At 36.7% G+C, this 24,743-nt stretch overlaps 1 long non-coding RNA gene across 1 annotated transcript in view; it reads right to left on the bottom strand.

The window, feature by feature from the left end:
* The window catches only part of LOC136155434 (uncharacterized), a 30,785-nt gene extending 10,843 nt beyond the window's left edge, over positions 1 to 19,942 (bottom strand). The window contains exons 1-2 of the long non-coding RNA XR_010660820.1: positions 19,863 to 19,942; positions 4,171 to 4,249 (exon numbers count right to left, since the gene is read on the bottom strand). This is a non-coding gene — a long non-coding RNA (uncharacterized lncRNA). The remainder of the gene's footprint in view (positions 1 to 4,170; positions 4,250 to 19,862) is intronic.
* Positions 19,943 to 24,743: the final 4,801 nt, after the last annotated feature.

Below are 24,743 nucleotides of genomic sequence, written 5' to 3' on the forward strand. Positions count from 1 at the left end.
ACAAACTACTCTTCTGTTTCTTAGCTCACACAGCTGAATAATGGTGGTACCATTCATGGAGACAGATAATACTAAAGGAGAAGGAGGATTTGGAGGATGTGGGGGTCACAAGGAGGACTTAGGAGGAGACCATCATTAGTTGTGCTTTGGTTACGTTGGATTTAAAATGCCTTTAAGACAATTCACCCACTTTAAGTGTACAACTCAATGACATTGAATAAACTTACCAAGAATCACTATATTTCAGTTTTAGACCATTTTCATCATTCTAAAAAGATCCTTCATGCTCATTTATAGGTAATCCCCATTCCCACTCACAGCTCCAAGTAACTATGACTCTGCTCTGTAAACTCGTCTTTTCTGTACGTTTATTGTAAATGGAATATACGGACTTACATGTCTAGCTACTTTTACTCAGTATAATGTTTTTGAGGTTCACCTCAGTTATAGTGTGTGTCAACAATTTGTTCCTTTTAATTGCCGAGTAGTATTACATTGTAACGGTATACATTTTATTTATTGATTTACCAGTTGATACACTTTTGCATTTTTCTACTTTTGGGCTACTGTGAATAATACTTCCATGAATATTCAAATTAAAGTCTCTGTGTGGACATATGTGCTCATTTCTCTTAGATAGCTAGAAGTGGAATTGCTGGGTCATATGGTAACTATACCTTTAATACTTTAGATAACTGCCAAACTTTTCCAAGTGGCTGAACCATTTTACATTCCCATCAGCAACATATGACAGCTTCTATTTATCCACATCCGTGCCAATGCTTATTGTTTTCCTCACGATTACAGCCATCCTAGTGAGTATAGAGTGATATAGCATTGTGGTTTTAACTTGACTTCCTTAACATCCAATGATGTCGAGCCTATTTTCATGTGCTTATTAGCCATTCCTATGAATTTTTCTGGTGAAATGTGTATTCAAATCTTTAGCCCATTTGTAAGTTGGGTTGTCTCTTTATTAATGAGTTATAAGAGTACTCTGCATGGGATTTTAAAAACTATTTCTCATTGGCTATTTTCTAGAGACTATTAAATCATGCCACAATTTTCCTTATAGCTCCCATCTTTTGGGGCCCCTCCCCCCCAAATGGTATACATTTGTCAGTAAATAACCTATAGAATACAAAAGAAAGTGGTAGGACTGGTTGCCTCATGTACCCTCTTGGAACTTCTGAGATTTGAATCAAGTGCAATAGTTATATCATCTGAGTTATATCCTGCATCTAGATCTTAAACCAGAATTGTTAGCAGGTAGGGCAAAGATAGTGTTATAAAATGCTTCATGGTGGAGAAATTATTTGGCAGACATCTTTTCTTCTCAGTACTGTATGTGAACTAATTTATGAGTATCTGATCCCGTTTTCTCCATTTTCTAGCTTCTCCTTCTGATAGTAATAAAGAAACAGCAAACAGTAAAATTAAAAACCTTTCTTTCTTAAATAAGACATGATACCTTCTTTTAGTTTATATTCACTGAATAAATGTAACGACTTAAGGCTATGAAAAATATGGCCATTTTTATAACAAAAAGAAACAAGAATAGACTAGGTTATGGTGGTAGACAGTTGGTCCCAAATCCAATGATATAAATGAAATCTTGAACAGATAAAAAAACACAAACAAGCCCCCAACCTGCAATAAACTTATAATTGTACTGATAATGAGAACTATTATTAACAAATGACAATTTTTCTTAGGAATTTCTAGAGGCCAGAATGTTGGTAACGTTTGGAAATGTACTGACAGTGAGTATATTATACCAGGCAAATGATGACCAAAAGAAGCCCCGTGCAGCAATACTAACAGCAAAGAAGGCTATTTAACACACATGAAAGAGTCAATCAAGTAGAAAAAATAAGTGAAAATATTGATTTAGAAATTTAAAAAAAAAACAACCCTGTTGATGCAGCCAAACAGTAAAAATCATAATACAAGAAAGATGGTGAATAAAAGCTAACTATAACTAAAGAAGCTAGAAAAACAACAGCAAACACTCAAAGCAGAAAAAATATATATAAAAAGAAAATATAAATGCAGTGCTGCTCAATAAAAAACAAAAGTTGCCTCTCTAAAAACAGTTTTAAAAATAGAGTATAGTAATTTTGATCAAGGGGAAAAAAAAACAAAACACCACAGATAAACTACCCTGGAAACCCAAAGGGGCCATAATAACCAGAATGCCACATACAGCAATGCCAATGACATTGAAAAAGGAGTAAAGAGATAGTTTTGTTTTATTTTGGAAAGAAAAAAACAGTACTGAAGAGTTAATATTGCAAAAAGGACACAGTCTGTATATTACAAATATTTGGTTCATACTGACTTAAAACATCCAGATTAAACTACTTTTAGCAATATGACTATTACACTGAACTTGACTACTTAGCAAGTACATGTTTCTACATATTTCAAATTCAAATGTACTGAAGCCAAAGCTTCTAAGAGATTTAAAAAGCAAGGCATGCATGACCAGAGTCTTAAAAGACACTGTTTTCAAAATTATACTTTTTGACATTAGAATTAGTTGTCTTCTCTGTGTGTAAATGGGCTTGCACTAAGTTTCTGCCTCCAAACAGAACTGTTCATTATCCAGTCAGATTCTCAGGGCTGGCAGTAAGTGCTGTTGCTGTGGTTTACTTGCCAAGTCATGTCCGACTCTTTTGCAACCCCATGGACGGTAGTCCACCAGGTGTCTCTTTCTACTGGATTTACTAGGGAAGACTACTGGGGTGGGTTGCCATTTCGTTCTCCAGGGAATCTTCCCGACCCAGTGATAGAACCTGCGTCTCCTGGGCTGGCAGGCGGATTCTTTACCATCGAGCTACTTGGGAAGCATGCTGGTGATGAAAGGACACGTCAGATTTGTTTCGCATACAAAAGTTTTCTCTCACTCTAAAAGCTGTGCAGCTACTATAAAAACATTACAAAACTGGCCAAACTAAGAAAACAAGGAGGTATTAGCAGTGGTTACCTGCCTTTTCATATTATTTCTGAAAGACTGTTTGTGCATATTAAAAAATGGGATCAAAGTGTACATACTATTTTGTATCTCATAAACATTTTAAAATATCAACAAGCACTTCATCATGTTTTTAGTAATTATAGTTAGAAAAAAGCACTAGGTTGATATTTCATTCTTTGCATTCTCTTCTTTTTTCCTGTATGATCTGGAATGTGAGTCTCAATCTGGCTGCATATTAGAAACTTTGCATTGGTATATCCCCAAATACTGAGCCAATTTTTCCTAGCAACAATTCTGTATTGTTCAATGAGGACTTTTATTCAACACTTTTTGCTCTTATTGCAGAGAGACAGGTCATCCTGTAGTTGACTTAAGAAGAAATACTTTATTTTCTCTGAGCCTCCCACATGCTATTTTTCCTTATTCAGCAATAGTTCATTTAAGTTCCATGTAGGTTTTCTTTTTATTTACCCATAAACAAAGTGACAAGTGCCCAAATTCAGTGGCTATAAACAGATAGCTGAAGGGATGGTTTTTTATACCCCATCCTTCTGTGTAGTGATCAAAACCAAATTTCAGCTGAAGAGCTGACAAATATGGTTTTAACCCCCTTTTTAATCCTCATTTCCAGAAGTACCTAGTGTAACCAACTCTGGAAACTTTCAGGACTCCACAGTGTAAAATGAGTTGCTTTGTGACCTCCTACTGCTCACTCTGGGGTCAGCTCTCTACCATAATCTAGAAGAATTGTTTGTTTATCTGCTTTGCAGTTCTCCAAATTTTATTGTCACCTTCCCTGGTATTTGTGCTTTTTCATTTTACCCTTTTACTGTCATTTTAATGAAGTTTGTAAAGTAAGCACAGATAAATGTATATGATCAACTTTTACTATGGATTACACAAGGAGATAGCTTATTTACAAACTGTTAGTAGCCAAATTATATGTAAACAGATAACTGAAGTAAGGTATCTATTTATGGCTCTATAAGCTTTAATTGCATAAAAGTTATGAAGAAATCATACTAGTATAGATTTTTGAAATCTATACTTAATTTAATGAAAAAGCTTATCAAGTGTCTCAATTCTCTAGAGCATCTATTTCAATGACGCCATGCTAATTATACATATTTTCTTTTCTTAGAACAACCACCTATCATTATAACTACAAACAAAAGAGACAATTCACTAACCTTCGGTTGCTTGGGACTGTAAAAGCTGTCGTATACGAAGTATGTCCTTTTCTATTTGTTGAATTCTGGTTATTCTTCGCTAAAATAAAATAAGTAACCAAGTTAGATCTATTTTTATTAAAAAAAAACATTAGTTTTTAATATTAATTTAACATTAACCATTCTATGGTTACCATTTAAAAGTAGGATTATATCAAATCATTCTTTTTTCTATGCCAAGTCATTCTTATGTGAGAATTAGATACATATACATATACATATTCATATACTGAGGACATCAGTGCATCAGTTCAACTTTTTAACATATCTAACTTTATAAAACAGATCCCTAAATTTAGGAAAACTGTACAAATGCAAGTTATGTATCTACTTGGACCATAAAGAAAGGTGAGGGCTGAAGAACTGATGCTTCTGAACTGTGGTGTTGGAGAAGACTCTTGAGAGTCCAGTGGACCGCAAGGAGATCCAACCAGCCCATCCTAAAGTCCTGAATATTCACTGGAAGGACTAATGCTGAAACTGAAGCTCCAATACTGTGGCCACCTGATGCGAAGAGCCAACTCACTGGAAAAGATCTTGATGCTGAGAAACATTGAAGGCAGAAGGAGAAGGGGACAACAGAGGATAAGATGGTTAGATGGTATCATGGATTTCAACGGACATGAGTTTGAGCAAACTCAGGGAGACAGTGAAGGACAGGAAAGCCTGGCAATGCTGCAGTTCACAGAGTAGCAAAGACCTGGACATGACTGAGCAACTGAACAACACATGATACATAACAGTGTGACACTGGTATATAAAAGCTGTTCTCAAAAACTTTCAAAAAGAAAATTACATCTGAATTTAAACTTTTATATTAATTCAGATGTCAGTTCAGTATAATGAGTTTATGTAAAGTATGGCATCCTGTAAAGAGAAAGAGCATCTGCTTTTTTTTAAGAAGCACCAGTACGTAAACAATAAGAACAATCTTCCCTAAAGTTATTCCTATTACAGGTCAGCAGTACCTTTCAGAGTTAGCTTTCCCAAATACTTCAGCTAAACATTACTCCAAACACTAAAGATCACAATGATGGTAGGAGTTATTGCTTCCCCCATATACTGAGATCTTCAAGTGAACACAAAGCAGTAACTACAGATCAAACAATGTGGAAGTGAAAAATGTGGGAAATGTTTTAAAAATAAGTACTGCCAATATTTTATCATCAACTGCCAGAATTCCATACTTGACACTGTAACATTGGTATAAGAAACTGTATTGTAAGAGTAATTGTTTCAATGAGGAAAAAGTGTCAGAAAATAGACGGAGTGATTTGCAAACTTTTTATGATTATGCACCCATCAATGAAAGATTTTTGAGCATGTATACTTCAATAGATAATTAAAGTATTATAACAAATAGCTTTAAGTATATACAGCTAAAAAGCTTACATACAAAACTTACCCTTGAATCATACATAGTTTTGTTTAAATACAATGTCCTTATGATTTTATTGCCATAGTAGGAATCATTATTGTTGCTGTTTTTTGGAAAAGTTCAAAACAGATGTGCTCACCAAAAAAGAAACCTTCCTCTCTCAGTCCCTCAGTTGTATCACTACAACTATGCTAATTCTCTATCACAATTCTGAAAATAGTGAACTTAAGGTAAATAATCACACTCCTCTCTCACGCTAGTAAAGTAATGCTCAAAATTCTCCAAGCCAGGCTTCAGTAATACATAAACTGTGAACTTCCAGATGTTCCAGCTGGTTTTAGAAAAGGCAGAGGAACCAGAGATCAACCTGCCAACATCCGCTGGAACATCGAGAAAGCAAGAGAGTTCCAGAAAAACATCTATTTCTGCTTTATTGACCATGCCAAAGCCTCTGACCGTGTGGATCACAAAAAACTGTGGAAAATTCTGAAACAGATGGTCACACCAGGCCACCTGACCCACCTCTTGAGAAACCTATATGTAGGTCAGGAAACAACAGTTAGAACTGAACATGGAACAACAGACTGGCTCCAAATAGGAAAAGGAGTACATCAAGGCTGTATATTGTCACTGTGCTTATTTAACTTATATGAAGAGTACATCATGAGAAATGCTGGGCTTGAAGAATCACAAGCGGGAATCCAGACTGCTGGGAGAAATATCAATAACCTCAGACACGGAGATGACACCACCCTTATGGCAGAAAGTGAAGAACTAAAGAGCCTCTTGATGAAAGTGGAAGAGGAGAGTGAAAAAGTTGGCTTAAAGCTCAACATTCAGAAAACTAAGATCATGGCATCTGGTCCCATTATTTCATGGCAAATAGATGGGGAAACAGTGAAAACAGTGGCTGACTTTATTTTCCTGGGCTCCAAAATCACTGCAGATGGTGACTGCAGCCATGAAATTAAAAGACGCTCACTCCTTGGAAGGAAAGTTATGACCAACCTAGATAGCATATTAAAAAGCAGAGACATTACTTTGTCAACAAAGGTCCGTCTAGTCAAGCTTATGGTTTTTCCAGTGGTCGTGTATGGATGTGAGAGTTGAACTGTGAAGAAAGCTGAGCACCGAAGAATTGATGCTTTTGAACTGTGGTACTGGAGCAGACTCGAGAGTCCCTTGGACTGCAAGGAGATCCAACCAGTCCATCCTAAAGGAGATCAGTCCTGAATATTCATTGAAGGACTGATGCTGAAGCTGAAACTCCAATACTTTTGCCACCTCATGCGAAGAGTTGACTCACTGGAAAAGACCCTGATGTTGGGAGGAATTGGGGGCAGGAGGAGAAGGGGATGACAGAGGATGAGATGGCTGGATGGCATCACCGACTCGCTGGACATGAATGTGGGTAAACTCCGGGAGCTGGTGATGGACAGGAAGGCCTGGTGATCTGTGATTCATGGGGTCGCAAAGAGTTGGACATGACTGAGCGACTGAACTGAACTGAAGGTAAATAATATTTTCTATTTAAGACATTTTACCATGTCCAATTTTCACCATGAAAACATGCTGAAGAAGAAATACTTTTAGTAGCTCTCTAAAGATTCTGCAGAGATGAGTGATTACTTCTACATCAGACACCAAATACATCCTGGCATTACAGAAACAACAAAACTATCTACACTTATTAGTTTCATAATATTTCATTGTTTTCCTCTCTCTATATAACCAGCTCCCCCTCACCAATAAAGTCCCAAGTCAAAATTTTTAATATTTAGAGGGTGAAAACAGGAAAATATACCTAACATTCCTCTTCACAGAACTGTATTTCTGTATTGCTATTAGGTCACTAGACCCTGTAATCAAGTCTGCACCTTGATGACTGCTTCCACAATAACATTTGTGCTTTCGTTACTCAACATAAAATGGAAGAAGTCAGTAGCACTTCTTTCCATTCTCTGTATGACAATCTTGAATATTTATGAAATTAAATAAAATGCAACATGCTTAATTGTTCAGGCATATAGACATGGTATGACTTTTGAAAAACTGATATAAAAATTATTTAGTAATATAATTTGATATATATATTGAAATACCATGTAGAATCAAACCCCATACTCGCCAGAGACACTCAGAGGGCTCAAACAAACTTTATGTGCACCAGGACCCAGAGACTCCACAGAGACGGAGACAGAACTGTGTTTGGGTGTCTCCTGTGAACATGTGGGTCAGCAGTGGACTGCTGCAGAGGCAGGGGCTCTGAGTACAGTAGACCTGAGTATGGCATAAGCTGTCTCAGAGGAGGTCACCATTAACCCAACATAGAGCTGCCAGAACTCACACAGGACTGGGGAAACAGACTCTGGGAGGGCACAAATAGAACCTCGTGTGCACTAGGACCCAGGAGAAAGGAGCAGTGACCCCACAAGAGACTGACCCAGACTTGCCCATGAGTGTCCAGGAGTCTCTGGCAGAGGCAGGGGTCGGCGGTGGCCTGCTGCAGGGTCAGGGGCACTGGATGTAGCAGTGCAGGCATGTGACCTTTTGAGCGAGGTCGCCATTATCTTCACTACCTCCACCATACTTTGGCCTCAGATAAATAACAGGGAGGGAACATAGCCCTGCCCTTCAACAGAGGATTGGATTAAAGGTTCACAGAGCATGGCCCCGCCAAACAGAACAAGACCCAGTTTCCCCCTCAGTCAGTCTCTCCCATCAGGAAGCTTCATAAGCCTCTTATCCTGATCCATCAGAGGGCAAACAGACTCAAAACCACAATCACAGAAAACTAACCAAACTGATCACATGGACCACAGCCTTGTCTAACTCAATCTAACTATGAGCATGCCTTGTAGGGTCAACCAAGATGGATGGGTCATGGTGGAGAGTTCTGACAAAACATGGCCCATTGGAGAAGGGAAAGGCAAACCACTTCACTATTCTTGCCTTGAGAACCCCAACAACAACATGAAAATGCAAAAAGGCAGGGCACTGAAAGATGCACTCCCTGGGTTGGTAGGTGCCCACTATGCTCCTAGAAATAACTCCACAAAGACTGACGAGATGGAGCCAAGCAAAAACAACATTCAGTTGTGGATGTGATGGTGACGGAAGCAAAGTCCAATGCTGATAGAGCAATACTGCATAGGAATGCTAGGTCCATGAATCAAGGCAAACTGGAAGTGGTCAAACAGGAGATGGCAAGAGTGAACGTCAATATTTTAGGAATCAGCAAACTAAAATGGATTGGAATGGGTGAATTTAATTCAGATGACCATTATTACTACTGTGGGAAAGAATCCCTTAGAAGAAATGTCATAAGTCAACAAAAGCACTCGAAATGCTTGGGTGCAGTCTCAAAAATGACAGAATGATCTCTGTTCATTTCCAAGGCAAACCATTCAGTATCATGGTAATCCAAGCTTGTGCCCCGACCGGTAATGCTGAGGAAGCTGAAGTTGAACGGTTCTGTGAAGACCTACAAGACCTTCTAGAACTAACACCCAAAAAAAGATGTCCTTTTCATTACATGGGACTAGAATGCAAAGTAGGAAGTCAAGAAACACCTGGAGTAACAGGCAAACTTGGCCTTGGAGTACAGAATGAAGCAGGGCAAAGGCTAATAGAGTTTTGCCAAGAGAACACACTGGTCATAGCAAACACCCTCTTCCAGTAACACAAGAGAAGACTCTACACATGGTTTTCACCAGACGGTCCACACTGAAATCAGACTAATTATATTCTTTGCATCCAAAGATGGAGAAGCTCTATAGAGTCAGCAAAAACAAGACCAGAAGCTGACTGTGGCTTAGATCATGAACTCCTTATTGCCAAATTCAGACTTAAACTGAAGTAAGTAGGGAAAAACTACCAGACCAATCAGATATGACCTAAATCAAATCCCTTATGACGATGCAGTGGAAGTGAGAAATAGATTCAAGAGATTAGATCTGATAGACAAGACTGCCTGAGGAACTATGGACGGAGGTTCGTGACATTATACAGGAGACAGGGAGCAAGACCATCCCCAAGAAAAAGAAATGCAAAAAGGCAAAATGGTTGTCTGAGAAGGCCTTACAAATAGCTGTGAAGAGAAGTGAAAGGCAAAGGAGAAAAGGAAAGATACACTCATTTGAATGCAGAGTTCCAATGAATAGCAAGGAGAGATAAGAAAGCCTTCCTTAGTGACCAATGCAAAGAAATAGAGGAAAACAACAGAAAGGGAAAGATGAGATTTCGTCAAGAAAATTAGAGATACCAAGGGAATATTTCATGCAAAGATGGGCACAATAAAGGACAGAAATGGTATGGACCAACAGAGGCAGAATGTATTAAGAAGAGGTGGCAAGAATACACAGAAGAACTGTACAAAAAGATCTTCACAAACCAGATGATCAAAATGATATGATCACTCACCTAGAGCAGACATCCTGGAATGCGAAGTCAAGTGGGCCCTAGGAAGCATCATTACGAACAAAGCTAGTGGAGGTGATGGAATTCCAGTTAAGCTATTTCAAATCCTCAAAGACGATGCTATGCAAGTGTTGCACTCAATATGGTAGCAAATTTGGAAAACTCAGCAATGACTGCAGGACTGGAAAGGGTCAGTTTTCATTCCAATCCCAAAGAAAGGCAATGCTGAAGAATGCTCAAACTACCACACAATTGCACTCATCTCACATGCTAGCAAGGTAATGCTCAAAATTCTCCAAACCAGACTTCAACAGTATGTGAACCATGAACTTCCAGATGTTCAAACTGGATTTAGAAAAGGCAGAGGAACCAGAGATCAAATTGCCAACGCCTGCTGACTCATCGAAAAAGCAAGAGAGTTCCAGAAAAAACATTTATTTCTGCTTTATTGACTATGCCAAAGCCTTTGACTGTGTGGGTCACAACAAACTGTGGAAAATTCTGAAAGAGACGGGAATACCAGACCACCTGATCTGCCTCTTGAGAAATCTGTATACAGGTCAGGAAGCAACAGTTAGAACTGGACATGGAACAACAGACTGGTTCCAAATAGGAAAAGGAGTACGTCAAGGCTGTATATTGTCACCCTGCTTATTTAACTAATGTGCAGTGTACATCATGAGAAATGCTGGGCTGGATGAAGCACAAGCTGGAATCAAGACTGCTGGGAGAAATATCAATAACCTCAGATATGCAGATGACACCACCCTTATGGCACAAAGTGAAGAAGAACTAAAAAGCCTGTTAATAAAAGTGAAAGAGGAGAGCGAGACAGTTGGCTCTAAACTCAACATCAAAATTAAGATCATGGCATCTGGTCCCATCACTTCATGGCAAATAGATGGGGGAAACAATGGAAACAGTGACAGACTTTATTTTTTGGGACTCCAAAATCACTGCAGATGGTGACTGCAGCCGTGAAAGGAAAGACGCTTGCTCCTTGGAAGAAAATTTATGACCCACCTAGACAGCACATTAAAAAGCAGAAACATCACTTTTCCAACAAAGGCCCGTCTAGTCAAAGCTATGGCTTTTCCAGTAGTCATGCATGGATATGAGAGTAGGACTTAAAGAAAGCTGAGTGCCGAAGCATAGATGCTTTTGAACTGTGGTGTTGGAGAAGACTCTTGAGAGTCCCTTGGACTGCAAGGAGATCCAACCAGTCCATCCTAAAGGAAATCAGTCCTGAATATTCATTGGAAGGACTGACGCTGAAGATTCAACTCCAAGACTTTGGCCACCTGATGCGAAGAACTGACTCATTTAAAGACCCTGATGCTGGAAAGACTGAAGGCGGGAGGAGAAGGGGACGGCAGAGGATGAGATGGTTGGATGGCAACACTGACTTAATGGACATGAGCTTGAGTAAACTCCGGGAGCTGGTGATGGACAGGGAGGCCTGGTGTGCTGCAGTCCATGGGGTTGCAGAGTCCGACATAACTGAGCCACTGAACAGAAGTGAACTGAATAGTTCAGTATGAATTCAGGACAGCTCTCAAGAAATTAGGAATAGAAGGTAAATTCCTTAACGTGATAAATGGTATCAAAAACCTTAAGTAAACAGCATACTTAATCGTGAAATTTCAGAATTCTCTTTAAAGCCAAGGTGAGATGAAGAAGACCAATTATCATTGCTTTATTCAAAGATGTATTACATTTCTTATATAATACAAAGAGGGAAAAAAGGACTGGAAAAGACAAAACTGTCATTACTTGGAGACAATTTAACATCTAAATGAAAAAATCCAAGAAAATCTTAAACTACTGAGACAATCTAACAAAAGAGTTCAGGAAGAGTCCTGGATACATCAAATTTAGTAATGTAAACTAGAGAAAATTCCATTCACAATAGCAACAAAAACTAAGATATCTAGGAATAAATGAAAAAAAAAAAAGATGTGTAAGAGGATCATGAAGAATATGGACTACAGAGAATGAGATGTTTGGATAGCATCACAGACTCACTGGACATGAATTTGAGCAAACTGTGGGAGAAAGTGAAGGACAGGGAAGTCTGGTATGCTGTAGACCATGAGGCTGTAAAGAGTTGGACATGACTTAACAATTGAACAACAAGGGTTTTATGAAGAATGTTATAAAGCTTTTCTGAAGGGCATAAAATAAGACCCAAATGAATGAGATACAAAACGAGTAACAGTACCTAATATTTACTTGGAATTTGCTAAACTCCAAGGGTTTTATGCATATTAACTCATTTAATCCTTACATTTTTTACAGGGAATCATTTTCTACATTTTACCAATGAGAAAACTGAGGCAGAGTTTAAACAAGATCACTGTGCTGATAAGTGACACGGAATTAGAATCCAGAGACCAATCTTTCAACCAAGATCCAATCTTCATACTGTAAAGATATAAATTCTCCTGAAATTAATTTATAAATTCAATGTATAACTAATCAAAAGTCAATAAGGTTTTTCCTTGAAGAAAATAAGCTGATACTAAATTTCAAATAAAAGAGTAATGAAACAGAATATAAACACATTTTTACAGACGTAAATAAGTAGGACTCATACTACAAGACTTAAGATTAATAAAATTATAGCAAATAAAACAAGTGTGGTATCCAGAGAAGCTAAAACAGACTAATGGAACAGAGTTCACAAATATTCAGCAAATACAACTTCTCAAATGCCAAAAACAGCATTACTAATCCATGGGGAAACAGAGATGCATCCAATAAATGTTAATGGAAAATTCTGTTAACAACATAAATATATATCTATCTGTGTGTATCTGTATGTCTGTATATATCACTAATTATATAATTATTGAATAGAAATTATACTGCATATAACATATACTATATACACACATTTAAAAATCATATGCATGAGTGTTTATATATATATATACATAAAATTAGATTCCTACCTCTAAAACTAAAAGATGATGCTATGAAAGTGCTGCACTCAATATGTCAGCAAATCTGGAAAACTCAGCAGTGGCCATCGGACTGGAAAAGGTCAGTTTTCATTCCAATCCCAAAGAAAGGCAATGCCAAAGAATGCTCAAACTACCTCACAATTGCACTCATCTCAAACGTTGGTAAAGTAATGCTCAAAATTCTCCAAGCCAGGCTTCAACACTACATAAACTGTGAACTTCCAGATGTTCAAGCTGGTTTTAGAAAAGGCAGAGGAACCAGAGATCAAATCGCCAACATCCGCTGGAACATCGAGAAAGCAAGAGAGTTCCAGAAAAACATCTATTTCTGCTTTATTGACTATGCCAAAGCCTCTGACTGTGTAGATCACCACAAACTGAGGAAAATTCTGAAAGAGATGGGAATACCAGACCACCTGACCTGCCTCTTGAGAAACCTGTATACAGGTCAGGAAGCAACAGTTAGAACTGAACATGGAACAACAGACTGGTTCCAAATAGGAAAAGGAGTACGTCAAGGCTGTATATTGTCACCCTACTTATTTAACTAAAGTGCAGTGCTCGCTTTGGCAGCACATATGCTAAAATTAACTAATGTGCAGAGTACATCATGAGAAACGCTGGGCTGGATGAAGCACAAGCTGGAATCAAGACTGCCAGGAGAAATATCAATAACCTCAGATATGCAGATGACAGCACCCTTATGGCAGAAAGTGAAGAACTAAAGAGCCTCTTGATGAAAGTGAAAGAGGGCAGTGAAAAAGTTGGCTTAAAGCTTAACATTCAGAAAACTTAAGATCATGGCAACTGGTCCCATCACTTCATGGAAAATAGTTGGGGAAACAGTGGCTGAGTTTATTTTTTTGGGCTCCAAAATCACTGCAGATGGTGATTGCAGCCATGAAATTAAAAGACACTTACTCCTTAGAAGGAAAGTTATGACCAACCTAGACAGCATATTAAAAAGCAGAGACATTACTTTGCCAACAAACATCCGTCTAGTCAAGGCTATGGTTTTTCCAATGGTCATGTATGGATTGTTGGATTATAAAGAAAGTTGAGTGCCGAAGAATTGATGCTTTTGAACTGTGGTGTTCAAAAGAGAAGACTCTTTTTTTTTTTTTTTATTCCCCATCCCGATCCCCTCTCCCACCTCCCTGGAGAAGACTCTTGAGAGTCCCTTGGACTGCAAGGAGATCCAACCAGTCCATCCTAAAGGAGAGCAGTCCTGTGTATTCATTGGAAGGACTGATATTGAAGCTGAAACTCCAATACTTTGGCCACCTGATGTGAAGAAATGAGTCATTTGAAATGACCCTGATGCTGGGAAAGATGAGGGCGGGAGGAGAAGGGGATGACAGAGGATGAGATGGCTGGATGGCATCACCGACTCAATGGACATGGGTTTGGGTGGACTCCGGGAGTTGGTGATGGACAGGGAGGCCTGGCGTGCTGCGGTTCATGGGGTCGCAAAGAGTCGGACATCACTGAGCAACTGAACTGACTTACTGACCTCTAAAACATATATAATAGCAAATCTGAGATGAATTAACGATCTAATTGAAAAATAAAACATTAGACTTACTAGAAAAAAATAGGGTATATTTAAAGATAGGAAAAGATGTAAAAATAGGTTGAAGAAAGCACAAATACGACAATATAACTAATTTAGCATTACAATAAAAAATAATTTTTTGTTATCATTAAGCAAAAGTAGGTAACAGATTTGGCAGGGAACAGTTGTGAAATACATCATGTATAACAGATGGGTATTAAGAGTATATTAAAATATCTCTCAAATATAAATGAATAAGACATCTAACAATATGAAAAAAACAGCAAAAAGAAAATCTTAAAAGTCTAATACATATATGAAAAGATATTCAACTTCAGTAGCACTCATGAAAGTATAAACTAAATGACAAGATAATGTTTCATATGCTCATTGATTGTTAATTATAAAGTTTGACTCACAATTTCTGAAGGAAAAAAAGAAAACAAGAGTCAAAGGAAACAGAATTCTCATATACTCCTGGGAGAAACGCAAACTGATAAAATCATTTTGAGGGCAATCTGGCCAACACTATTCAGAACACTCCTACCTTAGGACCAGCAATTATGCTTTCAGGTATGTGTACCAGAGCAGAGGTCAGCAAGTTAAGGCTTGCCAGTCATCTGTTTATGAATCATGTTTTACTGAAACACAGTCATGCTCATTTGCTCATATACTGTTGTCTATGGTTGCTTTCTTGCTACAAAGGCAGAGTTGAGTAGTTGCAACAGACCACATGGCTGACAAAGTCTAAGCTACTTACCATACAGCCCTCTAAGAAAAAGACTCTTGACCTAGAAAAACTTTTGTGCACATTTATAGGATATGGATAAGTATGTTTATCAGAGTTGTTTCAACAGTGAGAAATTATAAATCACCTAAATATATGTCAAGCAGAAAACAGGTAAAGCTACACAGAACTATGTCATCCATGTATTTATAAAACATTACAGCAGCACAGAAGGATAAGTAACTTTCGTTCTACCAATCCCCAACTCCCAGAAAAAGCTCTTATGAATAAGCTGATGTACATTTATCCAACCTTTTCTTACACGCATAGAGGAGAGTAGGGAGCACCATACTATGAGCCCAAATTTGTGTTGAACAAATAAAGAAACAAATAAATAAATAACCAAACTGTTAATGGAGACAGGCAGAGACTAATTCAAATAGGCATGGGCAAGAGTGGATTTTGTTTCAATTTCCCCAAAACTGTTCCACAGTCATTTGTATGTGTTTTATTGGTCATCTGCATTTTCTTTTCAATAAACTGAATGATTACATCCTCTGCCCATATAAAAAGTTGTCTTTTTCTTCTTAGTTTGTAGAATTCTTACAGTACAGGGATATTAAACCTTTCCCCCTTGATGTGTCACAAATAGTTTCCCGTATTTTTTTTTCCTGCAGGATGAATGCTTTAAAATTTTACAAAATAAATCCTGTCCCCTCCTATTGCTTTTGAGTTTCCATTCTTAATTAAGATCTCTCTTGTCCTATATTTTCTTCTATTAATTTTATTTTTTACATTTAGATATTTAACTCACCTGTAACTCTTCATGTACAAGATGTGAGGTAGGGATCTAATTTAATTTCTCTACTACTAGATAGGGCTTCCTTGGTGGCTCAGTGGTAAAGAATCTGCCTGCCAATGAAGGAGATGTGGGTTCAATCCCTGGGTCAGGAAGATCCCCTGGAGAAGGAAATGGCGACCCATTCCAGTATTCTTGCCTGAGAAATCCCATGGACAGAGAAGGCTGACGGCCTACAGTTCACAGGGTCACGAAAGAATCGGACACGACTTAGTGACTAAAAAACAACCACCACCAGAAAGGTTCCCAGTTATCATCTATGTTCTCACTGAGTTATTTACCATTCCCCCCCCCCCCCCAAACTTGCAACTTCTATCATTAAAAGATTCCAGATTTTCTTACATCTTTTTCTAGTCTCTATTCTGTTCTATTTGCCTACGTCTATTCCTGTGCTATTAATATCATACTGTGATTACTGCAACACCTTTACAGCAAATTTTACCAAATGGTAAGGTAAATCCTCACTCACTATAATTTTCTTAAATACTTTTGGAAATTCTTACTTTACAAACTTAAAAATCATTTTTCCGGGCTCTAAAAAAATTAAGATTATGACTAGAATCATATTATATTTCTATATCAACTTTTTAAAGAAAGACATTATTAGGATATTAAAATCTTCTCACCCAGGGATCTTATTTATTTTTAGCAACAGAGACATCAGTGGTTTAATGGAAGGGGGATCTTACACACCTGAAACAAAGTCCTGGAGTGATACCCTACCATGTGTGACGGATGGCAGGCAGGACACGCAGCAGGCTTCCCTCTTGGGTGGAAGGGGAGAGTGCCAGTTACACAGTGATGTCAGGCTGGCTCATCAGTTACCAGGGAAAGCCACAGAGGGGGAATGCCCTTCACTGCCCCAGTGATCAGCACAGACAATAGCTGGGGCCAGGGGCAAGTGTGTGGGAAGGTCAGGCTTGTATGCAGGGTGCAGGGGAAGCAGGCATTCACAGGATGTACAGACAGCAAGAGTGGTCTGACTACTCACTTCACTCCTCCATACCCTGCAGGACCTTACAATCTTAGTTGGCCCCTCTTCTGTGATATCCCTGGCATCGCTGCAACCAGATAACACAAATACAATGCAGAGAGCCACACAGGCTTTTCTACTTCTAGGGCCCCATAGTGTGTCCTTTAGCAATTTTATATTTTTCTTCATGTGGTCTGTGTTTGGTATTTTAAAATTTCCTGTCATTATGAAGAGATCATTCTACCCAATTTCCATTTCCAAATGGTAGTCATTGCTAATAGAGAAACCCTAATGTATCTTAACTCCAGCCACCCTACTGAGTTCTCTCATTAGCTGAAAAACTTTTTGGCTCTTCACCATGGTTTTTCTAGGTAGACAACAATGTAGTTTACAAATGACAATTATTTGCTCTCTTCCCTTCTAGTTGGAAAATAGTGCAGTAGTTAAACAATTTGTTTTCTTTCTACCTGAATTAGTGGAACCTCCAAACAAAGTTAAGTAATAGTGATGAGAGCAAGCGGCAAACCATGTTAATGACTGCAAAGGTAATAATCTAATTATTTCTCTATTTTCTCAATCTAATATAATGTTGGCTTCTGTTTCTGGTACATGATTGTTTTTAAAAAAAACTTTCACTCTATTTTTATTTTACTTGGAATTTTTATCCATCTTTTCCTTGCAAAGGAGGTAACACATTTTTTTCTCATGGCCTCAGGCCTTCTTGGAATTCACTTTCATGTTCGTTAGCTGACCATTCTAGTCTTACGTGCTGAGTCACTCAAGCAGAGTTATGAGGGAGAGAATTACTATGGACAATTATTTTCATTATTCCCATTACCTAATTATTAGTGTTTGTAAGAGTTGCATACTACTAATGTAATAATTTAATAACTACCCAAATGGTGGACACTGCAATCGTCTCTCTCTCTCTGTCTTACAGTGTTGTGATGAATAGCATAAAATCCATACTTATATTCTTGCTGCTTTAACTCGACATTCCTGGAGGACATATTCTGAGAGTCTTACAGAATTACTATGTCAGAGGGTACAAACATTTTAACTTTGACAGGTAGTGCTACAGAGTCCTTCAGGACTGTACCAGTTTATTCTTACAACAGGCAGACAACGATGCTTCATATTACAATCTCTCAAAATCTCACCAGTATTACATGACACTAAACTTTAAAGCTTTTGCCAGCCTGATAGGCAGAAAATTAACCAACCAAACAAGAAACCACCACCACAAACAAAAAACAACATTATTGTATGTTACTTTTCCCTGATAACTAGTGACGTTTAAGTATATTTTAACAATGATTTATTAACCACTTGTACTTTTGTGATGGGACTACTCATACCTTCTGATTATTTTCCTCTTTGGTTGTCTTGTTTTCAATTGATTTGTAGGTGCTCCCTGTATATTAGGGATAGTAACTCCTCATATGTACTGCAAATACTTCCATTTTTGCTTTGTGTACAATATCTCTTTAGCCCTAAGCTTAATATATTTCCAGAATAAATGAATGTTTGCTGTATTTGTAAAATATGGACTAAAAATTCCTTAGAATATTAACTAGCAAAAGAACACTATATTCCAGAACAAAATTAAAATGAATACATCTGCACATATCTGGACAAAATGGCCAAGAAAGAACTCAAGTTAACCTGTTCTAGAGTAAGCTGTCTGGAATATACTTATTTATATTTATACATTAATACAGACATTTTCATATCAACATCTCATTTCTTAAGAACCTCTAAAAGCAAACACATTAACAGATATAGAAAAACATGTATACAGTATTCCATAAATTCACATTCTAAAAACGTAAATTCATATAAACCAGAGTAAAATTTCTCATAGTTTTTCTATCAACAAACAAAATCTGCCTGGTATTTTAAAATAATTTCATGAAAACACCAACTGTTACAAATACTAAATCTGTATTAATTGTATCATATAATTTAAAGTATCTTTGGAAATTCATTATATATTCTTGATTCCATACCACTTATATGGTGATAAATACCTTCTCCCAATATGTAACTTATCTTTTCACCTTTTTATTTTCTTCTTTTGGCCGTGCCATTTTGGCTTGCGGGATCTTAGTTCTCTGACCACAGACTGAACTCAGGGCCTGGCAGTAACAGCACTGAGTCCAAACAAATGGACAGACAGGGAATTCCCAAACATGCTTTTTCCCCTTTTCATTTTCTTTAAGGTACCTAATATAAGATAAATTCTTAATTTTAAAATAGTAGAATTTTACCAGTCTTTATAATTAGTCTAATGTCTTAAGAAATCCTTTCTTATGCCAATATTCTTTCTTTACATAGTTGAGGGTAGAAACATGAGAATGTTCTCCATTCAATTTGTTTCTCTTCCCAAGGTTCTTTTTATATGTTTCTCTCCTCGAATGAGACTTTCCTTTTTTCATTACACAAACACAGAAGTAAAAATCTCAAAGGATAACTGAAGTTAGCTAGCAACTAATAAGATGACCAGAATTGAATTCTTCTTCCCTCTTATAATTCCAAGGCATAGCAGAACAGTATCCGAGAATTGAAATATGAAGGCAGAATTATGTGAATACTGGTTATGCTTCCCAGCAGCCATAGTAAACTATTCTTATTTTGAACTAGTGCCAAAGTAAAGATAGACTTTAAAAAATCTTTAAGAATAAAACTTGACCAAAGTTAACAGAGCTGTAATTCATTAGATTCTTCATAGAAATCTAGCTACTACTGTTTCAGAGTTTAATAATAAATATGTTACCTGTGCTCGTTTTTCCATATCCTGGCAACTACCTAGTTGTTCTTCCATTGCAACTCTGATTTGCCTTGCCTCGTATTCCAACTGCCTTCTGGTCATATCTGTTTGTAAGGAAAACTAAAACCACAAGTAAAATGGAAATGTTAATATCTTGTGTTTATCAGTAAAAATAAAAAAGCATATAAGTATCCATAAAGAAAATGAATAAACAAATACATAAGTTATCATAAGAAAGTTATTTTTTACTCTAAGAAGTCCTAAAACTTGATGATCACTGCTAGGCTCAGCCTGGCTTTCTGATGTGAAGTGAAGAGTTGAAACACTTTTACTGCCCCACAGTCACAAATAGTTTTAATTAAATTGTACTAGCTCTTTAAAATATATATATTTATCTAGTTAAGGTAAGCCTATTTTCAGTTACCTTACAATTCTTCTGCCCTGAAGAAGCACTACTTTGAACTGTTAAAAATTAGAATATTAATGTGGACAAAATAGAAAAATCAAGGATCAGGTCCATCATCCTTAAGTTTATACCTCACTTCAGGATTCTTATGTACATGGAGACTAAATAGAGAGAACTTTCCCACATGTAAAATAAAGAAGACAGAATAAAGAAAAGCTTTTATATAAAAATAAGTTGCAAGATAACACAAACTTTTTGGTAAAAATATAAATATGAACCAAAGTTGAAACAAACCAAAAAAAGTACTTCTTCATGGAGTGGGTGTTAGTGCATTCAAAACTTTATTAGCCCTCTTAACTACAATTCCAGATGTTGTGGTAACTGCTAGGTATAAAAAATGAAAAAAGGAGAAGGCAAAGAAACTTACAAAGACATGCTCCAAGGCTAAAAGAACAGCTGGACAAAATAATGAGTGACAGTTATAACAGACCACGAAGGGAATAAGGAAGTGCTGTAGATTCTTCATGCTCTGTAAGTCCAATAAAAAGCTGCATGTGGGCAATTCCCTGGAGGTCCAGGGGTTAGGACTCCACACACTCACTGTCAAGGGTGAAGGTCTGATCCCTGATCAGAAATGTCTGACTCAGAATAGCATTCTGTAGGCCTAAGAATCCCAAAATGTGTTGTCAGGTTAAGTTAGAGAAGCTTTCACCCTTTCCCCTTGCAATATACAGACGACATATGCAGGATGCGTTCCTATAGGCATATCCACATTATGTGTTGCAACACAGTTGAAATAGTCTCCATGCTGTGAGTCATGTTATAACTACACTTATTTGTCCTCCACTTCCAAAAATCCCTTGCGCAAAAGGTTGAAGATGACACATTATATTACAATAACGTGGTTTATATTTGATGTTTTAAGCAATGCCTGGTAACCTGATAAGTATTTCTATATGAAAGCATTCTTAACCTGCCTTCCCAATATAAAATAAAAATTTTGTGAATTTAAAAATATTTATGAAATATAAGCAATTTACATTTGCTAATGTTGCCTAATGGTCTATAATGTCTTACATATCCTCTTAAATAAATGTGACTGACTATATGGTAAATTAATATGGGAATGAGCTGACAACTGATCTTTGTTTCAGGTATTAACCAATTGCTCTTGAACTGTTTCATACACAACTGCATGCAGACAGCTAGACTCTAAATACTGTACATTTTAATTACCAAAGTGAATGTTAAGCAAAACAGTGCTTTAATATTAAGAGCAACGATCCCTCCAAACCCTACTGAGTTCCTAATCCTCATACGTCCACACTCTCTATGAACTGTTCTTTCACTTGTGGTGTCTCCTTAGCTCCCAAAATGATGTTAACGACATTGTCAGGAAGGGAGATTCTTTCCCTCTCACAACCTGGATAAGTTTGTGCTCAGGAGGCTGACCACTGAAGTTTCTAGTTCTAGCTCCCGCCAGACAATGCCCACCCACGCAGGAATGTGATTAACTGCGTGTTCTGGAAAAGGTTTTTCCTTCATTGTTACTTTTTCTTTTATAATGTCCTCTCAAAACTATTAGAAAATGAAAAATCTAAGCTAAGAGTGGAAGATTAATTTTAACTGGCCTATTTCTAAAAAATTGTTTTAAAATTTATGGGTAACAGTTAAAATAAAGTCTTATTTAAAATTATTAATGTATTTCAGAAATGTTCTTATACGTGTCACCCCATGAATAGAACAGTTGACTTGGAGAGCTTGGGTGGGGAGGGAGAGGCTGACGGAATTAAGTTATTTTTTACATAGTTATATTAGCAAAACAAACAACTTTTAGTGCTTGCAAAAAGCTCTAACATCTGTGCCAACAGCTACTGTCATTTACAATAACTAGAATAGGACTCAGGTTATCTCAAAGATACCTTCACTGCAAAAACCATCTGGCACAAGTCCTGTAATATAGTTCAAAAAACAGACAGACGGTAATAAACATTTCTACAGAGTATCTTTGGTAATTCAACACGTCAAATAATAAAACACCTAGTTGAATCCTGAATCTTTTAGTTTTATCATCTCTACATACAAAATTCATTGACTATATATTTATGTTGAAGTTGGATAAAACATATTACAGTTTACAAATAACTATATAGTTATAAACTTATATACACTTTCAGATATAAAAATAAGTTATTTTGTCAAGTTACTTACATTTTCAGTTAAAGGAAGGCTATCTGTTCTTTTAGTGAGATTCTGAAGTTGAGCATAATACCAGTCTTTTTCCTTTTCTTCTTTGTCAAGGTCAGCAAGAAGCAATGATCTGTTTTTCAAAAAAAAGTTAAGTTTACACAATGCTAATATGGAGCACATAACAGCAACTCTCATAAGCTATAACTGTAATGTTTTCTATTTAAAGTAATATAATAAATAAGTGAGAATTTTACTAATTTTAGATTTCTGAAGGTGGGACTTAGATTACAGTCATTAAAATTTGAATATTAAAAGTTTTAAACTTTTTCAGCTAAATAAGATGGCAACCATTCTTACTAGAATATTTACATTTCAACCAAATGCTTTCTTCACATTTAGAGTCTGCGAATTTGATGTTGGTATACAGTTAAAAGTATAGATTTAATAAAACTCAAATATAAGAATAAAAAGTATAATAAAGGAGCAAAGAAAAGCAGTAATTATGCAAAAAATAAATTTAGAGTATAGGGAACTATTGCACGTAGCTTTCAGCTTCTTATTAGTCAAAATAAGAAATATATTATCAAATGTTGTAAAGTGATTGGCCTCCAACTAATAAAATAATATTAAAAAAAAAAAAAAAAAAAAAAAAAAGAAATATATTATCACTGTGTGGTAACAGGAGGTTGTTCTGAGGGAGAGAGACATTTTCTTAGGCTTGAAATCTGAAGATGAACTTGTTACATAATTTCTGACAACCCAATCGATGATGTCCTCAATAACAACCTATATCAATATTCTATATCAATACTCCGTATCTGATCAATATAAACATAAATGCAAAATAAAGGGTTAAGAGGAAAAAATCAGTAGGTACAAGAAGTATATATGATCTATGTCCTTTTTTGTGACTCCTTCCCTAAGCGACCACTATTATTCTCTTATATTTATTTCCAGAGACATTCTATAAAAATGAAAGAATATATGTGTACATATGTACATGTACATTTTAAAACATAAATAATAGCATATTATTATCTGTGCTGTCTTATAACTTTTTACCACTTAAAAGTCTATCTTGGAGATCATTCTTGTACCAGAATATAAAAAGGTCCTATGTGGTTTTTTGCTAGCTGCAAAGATATTTATGAATCCATAAAAGAATAAATAATAACTGGTTCTATGTTAGAGGGCATTTAGGGTCTTTCTAATCTTTTGCTATTATAAACAGTGCTTCATTGAATATACTTATATATAACTTCATTGTACAAATATGCAAGCATGTGTAGATGACAAATTCCTAGGATATGTAAACTTTTAACTTACTGTCCTTACTAGATATTGTACCAATTTATGCTTCTGCCACCTTTGACAATATAAATGCTTCATCAAACCTTTTAGATTCTTTTACATTTCTAGGGTTTAAAAAATGGTATATCATTATGGACTTCCTTGTTTTCAGCCACACTGCACAGCTTGTGGGATCTTAGTTTCCAGACCATGGATGGAACCCCAGCTCATGGCATTAGAAGTGCGGAGTCCTAACCACTGGACCAAAAGGGAATTCCCTATCACTATGGGTTTGTTTGTTGTTGTTTTTTTTTTTTTCACTATGGTTTTAATTTGATTTCTTTTAGTATAGGTAAGTGTAAGCATTTTTCCAAGTTTAAAACCCATTTTTATTTCCTTTTCTGTGACTTTTTCTTATTTATAGGACCTCTTCTGTATTAAGAATGATAGTACTCTGTCAGCTATAAATATATTTTCTCAGTGAATCACTTGAATATGAGGATATTTTTTATTACAGCTTCTGGGCTTCACTCTTACCGAGTCATTCCCCACTCTGACTCTGTTATTAATACTTTAAAATTCTATTTGATTGTATTTTCTTGATGAATAAGTATGCATGTATGTGGAAGGTTCTACTCTTGCTAAACTTTCCATTCTTTACTGAGAAGCAACTTAAAAAATAAGAATAAGCCTTCACTTTTTGCTGCGGCAACCTCAGTAGTGGGGGAATTCATGGGAAGAAGCCAGCTCCTGGTTACGATGTGCCAACCTGGGGCAGAGGTGCTGACCAATGAGAAGCTGCCCTCTCCCTTCCATTTTTGACAACAGGAGCAGGAGAAAGCAGTGCAGAAATCCTGAACCCCTTCCACAGGCTGGGTATTACCACTAGCAAAAACATGAGATCTGATCCTATTTTTTTAATGATCCCTGGTGAGCACCTGCAGGACCCACCAGGACCAAGGCAAGGGAACAAGGGACAGAGGGAGATGCTATTTCTTCTG

This window comes from Muntiacus reevesi, unplaced genomic scaffold (genome assembly GCF_963930625.1).
Source record: "Muntiacus reevesi unplaced genomic scaffold, mMunRee1.1 SCAFFOLD_148, whole genome shotgun sequence".
Lineage (NCBI taxonomy): Eukaryota > Metazoa > Chordata > Mammalia > Artiodactyla > Cervidae > Muntiacus > Muntiacus reevesi.